Consider the following 5,469-nt stretch of genomic DNA (forward strand, 5'->3'; position numbering starts at 1 on the left):
AGATTGAATGTAGATGCACATATGACAATCCAACTTCTATGAAGTTAGCCATTACTGAGTTTTGTAAAAACAAAACAATACTACACTTCTCACGAATATTTTGGCTCTGGAAAACATTGCAAATTTTCGTAAAAATATATTATTTATATTTACGTATATTTATGTAAATAATAGTCTTCTATTTACAACCAAAAAACACTTGGTACAGCAGAGGGGCAGTGAAAAGGAGGAAGGCCCCAAGGAGATGGACTGACAGTGGGACCGCAACAACTGGCTCAAGCATGGGCACAATTGTGAGACTGGCCCAGGACCAGGCTGCCCCTCTTTCCGTGTGCATAGGGTCCTGCAGGCTGGAACTGACTCAATGGCAGCTAACAGCAACATGTTAGCATGAAATCGGCTTGTGAGAGAGTGGCCTAGACGCCACATCTGACCTCCTCTGGCTTCACGATGGGAAAGGACAGGCCAATTCACCATCTGCCCAAGGAAGATCCCATGAGGCAGACGTCAGACATGCCTCCATCCTGCATCCTTCTTTGTCCTAGTCTGCCCCCAGCCTGCCCTTTCAGGGCATTCTTGTCTCCTTGCGGGTTTGGTAATCTATTGCAATGGCCACACAGACTTACAAACAGTACGTCACATTATGGGGGAGTTCATGGTGGTGCTGGCAAAGAATATTGAAGGTACCATGGATGGTTCAAAGGACAAAACAAATCTGAGTTGGAAGAAGTATGGTCAGAGTGCTCCTTAGAGGCAACACTTTGTCTTACGTAGTTTGGACATGTTGTCCAGAAAGGCCAGTTCCTAGAGAAGGACGTCATGCTTGAGAAAATAGAGGAGCCATGAACAAGGAAGGCCCTGCCCAAGATGGACTGACAGAGGGGCTGCCACAAGGGGCTCAAGTACAGGAACAACTGTGAGGATGGTGCAGAGGCAGACAGTGCTTCCTTTGGTTGTGCACAGGCTCGCTATGGGTCAGAACCGACTCGATGGCACCTAACAACAACAGGGCGGTTAACAGATCGCCCCGAGTGAGAATCAGAAAACATGAATGATACGGTTTTGTCTGCAGCCCTCTCCTCAGCCATGCTGGTAGACATGTCGGTCTCTGGTCCTCAGCCTGTCAACCACCTGCCCCAAAGCCTCTGCCTTGCTCAGACAATTGCTCAGACACTGCTCAACAAGTGCTACAAACCTCCTTTTGTGCTAATAGGTGCCCAGGGGGCACCCCACTATGCAAGCCAGCCTCCTGCCTGAAGGCACAGCTATACTCATTCCCTGGGCTAGGAAGGCTGGACACTGTCCCACGGTGTCAGTACAGCGGTGCTTCAGCCACTGCTGCCTCTGCTGTCACCACCACTTCACCCAGGAATCTGACACATGCTACACTGGTGACTTTTTTTTTTTCTTTCTTTTTTTTTTAACATTTTATTAGGGGCTCATACAACTGTTATCCCAACCCATACACACATCAATTGTGTAAAGCGCATTTGTACATCGTTTCTCAAAACATTTTCTCTCCACTTAAACCCCCGACATTAGGTCCTCATTTTTCCCCTCCCTCCCCGCTCCCCCCCCCCCAAGAACCCCTGAAAAGTTAAAAAAGGGTATTTTGTCATATCTTGCCCTGTCCGACGTCTCCCTTCACCCACTTTTCGGTTGTCTGTCCCCCAGGGAGAAGGTCACACACAGTTCCATGTAATCGGTTCCCTCTTTCCTACCCATTCTCCCTTTACCCTCCCTGTTTTGCCACTGACTCTTTTTTTTTTCTTGATAGTGGTGTAATGTTCTGTTCCTCCTGCTTCGGTGTCAGCACACTTTATACACAGAGGAATGGTGAAACTGACCAATCCCCAAATTACAGTCCTCGATACCTTATTTGCATGCTCCTGCCCAGTCATGTAGTGGGAGGTACAAAGTCTACGGATGAGCCTTACCAAGTAGTCTCACTTCACTACAGCTTATTATTGTTGTTTGAAAACAAATATGTAATTGTTCTCATTTTAATTTCTATATACAGAAAATATCTGATCCCCAAAAGATTACAGTCTCCAAAACCCAGTATAGGTTCACTATGAATGGGAATCCATTTGGTGGGTTGTGGGGTTGGTTTGGGTCTACCCTTAAGCAAACATAACATGAACTTAGATACTCTGGTAGGCACTTTCTCCCCCTAGAGAGGAGAGGTCAGACCAGGGCCCTGGCCCAGCTATAGAAATGAGGTGACGGTGATTTGCAGGGTTTTAAGGCAAAGGTAAATGCTCCAACACCAGCATCCAGATTTTCACAGGTAACATCTGTGGTTTGGCATTTGGTCACTGATTTAATCAGTCAAGAGCTAAGTGTGTTAGCCAAGGCTTCATGAATATCTTACCATGAAAAGGTTGGCATCAGTTGGGTTGCTTTGTTTTTAATTAGACATACAGTTTATGGATCTGCTACAAGATATAGTGTCCTTTGCACTATCTCTAATTTTCTTTTCTTTTAGAAGAGAGTTATTATTTTCAGCCCAGAAAACAAATTACTATGTTAGGGAGAAGGTAAATTCAGTAAATTGATGTTCTAATAATTCCAAGAGCGCAAAAATCATTCTAATAAAATTATCAGTGAAATGGTTTAGCTTTCCAAAAGAATCCAATGTAGTTCCTTTTCAGAGTGATTAAGTTAACTGCTTTCTGTATCTCCACTCTGGTAACTTAATTTGAAATTTTCAAAGTGATTAAGTTAACTGCTTTCTGTATCTCCACTCTGGTAACTTAATTTGAAATTTTCAAATGCCTATCATTGATGGAGTTATGTGTCCCAGACAACAAGAAAAATAGCTACCCCTGATAACTGATAACACACTATCTGAGTCTCTGGCATAATTGTCCCATTTCTCACTCTTATTTCCTGAAAATAGGAATTGGGGGTTGAGAAAACACCTGGGCCCCGGTCAGCTAGACTCCTCAGCAATCTTTGGAATTCGAACCTCTTCCCTAAATTGGTCTGTCGGAGTTATCCAGCAGATAATGTCAAAAATAACAGTGCCAGTGTTCCAGCTCTTTTAGAATTTTCCAGTAGGTTTTTGTTTTGTTTTTCCGGAAAACCCCTAAAAAAATAAAATAAATAAAATAATAATACCTTGGAAAGCAGACACTTCTCCAGTCCTCTGGCTCCTGGCAAGTAAGACCGTGTGTGTGTGTTTGTGAAAGGAAGACTCAGAGAGATGATTAACAGGTGAATAAAAGGGAGCATTATGTCCAGCTCAGTGCCAACACCTTTCGCTATTGTCCCAGGGCCTCAGAGGACAGACACCTTGTCAATGGTTCTAGTATCTCCCTCACAAGCATATTCCTTTAGGACTTAAGAAATTCTAGACTCTCACTGGCACATAGTCAATGAATATGGCCCTTCCAGACATAACTCCTTATGTGATGTACTATAATTCTGGATTTTGTACCTGGGCTATAACCACTTTGGAGGATGTACTCTACTATAAGAATAGACAGGGTTCCAGGGTTCCTAAGACCTGACTTGAGCAGAGGGTGAACTGAGCCACACCTTTCGCTTCCTTGAGGACATCTTTGAAACTTCTACCTAGTAGAGAGGGTGTGACTAACACCACCACCCTTTGTTTTCCTTGGGGGTATGGTCAGCTAAAAACCAAACCATACCTCTGTCAAAGCCACTCCTCAGTACATAAAAGCCATCCTGAACAGCAGAGCAATCCTTGGTCCTTGGAAGCGGACGTTCAAGATCTCTGAGTGAAGTGGTGGAGCGAGCCCACTGAGGCTAAATGCATCGGAGACTGTGGTGCGGAGACTCAGAGGGGCAGAGCCAACAGATAGGGTACCTTCTCATCTGGCCTGAGACCCTGTGACTGAGAGGCACAGCAATGGCTGGCTTCCTGCCAAGGGATCACGTGGCTGAAGGGCTAAGGACCAAAGAGATTTGACGGCTGGCTGAGGAGAGGTGTTGCTATGGGCCAGTGACTGGCCTAACTGATCCTGACTTGTGGTAATCTATTAACTTCCCCGATAAACCTTCTACAACCTGTGCACCAATGTTTATGGCAGTTTTGTTCATAATGGCCACAACAAGAGAAAGCTTTCTAGAAGGACTCACATTTCTTTCAACGGATGAATTGTTATGGAGGCTAGGATACACCTCTTCCCTTCCCCCCATGTCCCCCTCTCCCATGTCCCCACGGAACTGTCAGTCCCGTTGTTTTCTCCTCCAGATTGTTCATCCAGCCTGTCCTATAGGATACACCCATACCATGGAATATTATTTATCAATAAAAAAGGAACAAATTATTGACACAGGCAACCATCTGGGTGGCTCCAGGTATTAAAGCCAAGTGAAAAAAGCCCAATCCTAACCCATTATAAGGATCTACATATAACCTCCTCCCTCGGGGATGGACAACAGAAAAGTGGGTGAAGGGCGACATCGGACAGTGTAAGATAGGACAAAATAATAATAATTTATATATTGTTTATATATTATCAAGGGTTATCATGAAAGAGGGGAGAGCGGAAAGGGAGGGGGGGAAATGAGGAGCTGATACCAAGGGCTCAATTGGAAAGCAAATGTTTTGAGAATGATGATGGCAACAGATGGGCAAATGTGCTTGACACAGTGGATGCATGTATGGATTGTGATAAGAGTTGTATAAGTCCCCAATACAATGATTTAAAAAAATTAAGAAAATAAATGTCTAGAAAAGAATGATGGCAACATATGTACAAATATGCTTGATACAGTTAATATATGGATTGTTGTAAGAGTTGTAAGAGCCCCCAATAAAATGATCTTTTAGTATAAATAAATTTTTTTTAAGTTGTTTTGGTTTAAAACTAAGAAAAAGGAAAAAGCCCAATCCTAAAGAGCTCACATATGACTCTCATCTGTAGGTATCATTTCTATAACATCTTTGAAAGGTCAAGAACTTCTCTCCTGGATATTAAGGATTGCCAGGAACAAGTGGGGGGACCCTCAGTGGTGTAGTGAATGATGGGTTGGGCTGCTAAAACCCACAGGGCCAGTAGGTTGAATCCACTAGCCACTCCAAGGGAGAAAGATGAGGCTTTCTACTTCCATAAAGGGTTATAGTCTTAGAAACCCATAGGGGCAGTTCCACTCAGTCCAATAGCGTCACCGTGAGTCACAATGGACTCGATGGCAGGGAGTTTGATTGGCTTCTGGAGGGGGCAATTGGGGACAGCAAGAAAGAGAAAACCACCCAATAGACAATTCACAGAAAAAGACCCCTGAATGGTTGATAAGCATGTAAAAAGAGCAACCTTATTACGAACCATGAAAATACAAGTTAAATTGAGCTTTTTAAAAATCTATTAAATTTCCGGACCTAGGCGCAAATAATTATAGGTTTGGTAGTAGGGTGGCAGGTGGACATTGGGCCTCCTCATGCGCACTCCCCTAATACAAGAGCACCTTGCTCAGCTAAACGGTCATTTCATGATA

General features: G+C 43.8%; 1 non-coding gene across 1 annotated transcript; it reads left to right on the forward strand.

The window, feature by feature from the left end:
* The first annotated feature begins 3,030 nt into the window (after positions 1-3,030).
* Positions 3,031-3,093, forward strand: LOC115869879. Its single transcript, XR_004046407.1, has one exon. It is a non-coding gene; the product is annotated as a U7 small nuclear RNA (small nuclear RNA).
* The last annotated feature ends 2,376 nt before the right edge of the window (positions 3,094-5,469 follow it).

The sequence above is a fragment of the Echinops telfairi genome, unplaced genomic scaffold, assembly GCF_000313985.2.
Source record: "Echinops telfairi isolate 266 unplaced genomic scaffold, ASM31398v2 ScPeMD7_60;HRSCAF=208, whole genome shotgun sequence".
In the NCBI taxonomy this organism is placed as follows: domain Eukaryota; kingdom Metazoa; phylum Chordata; class Mammalia; order Afrosoricida; family Tenrecidae; genus Echinops; species Echinops telfairi.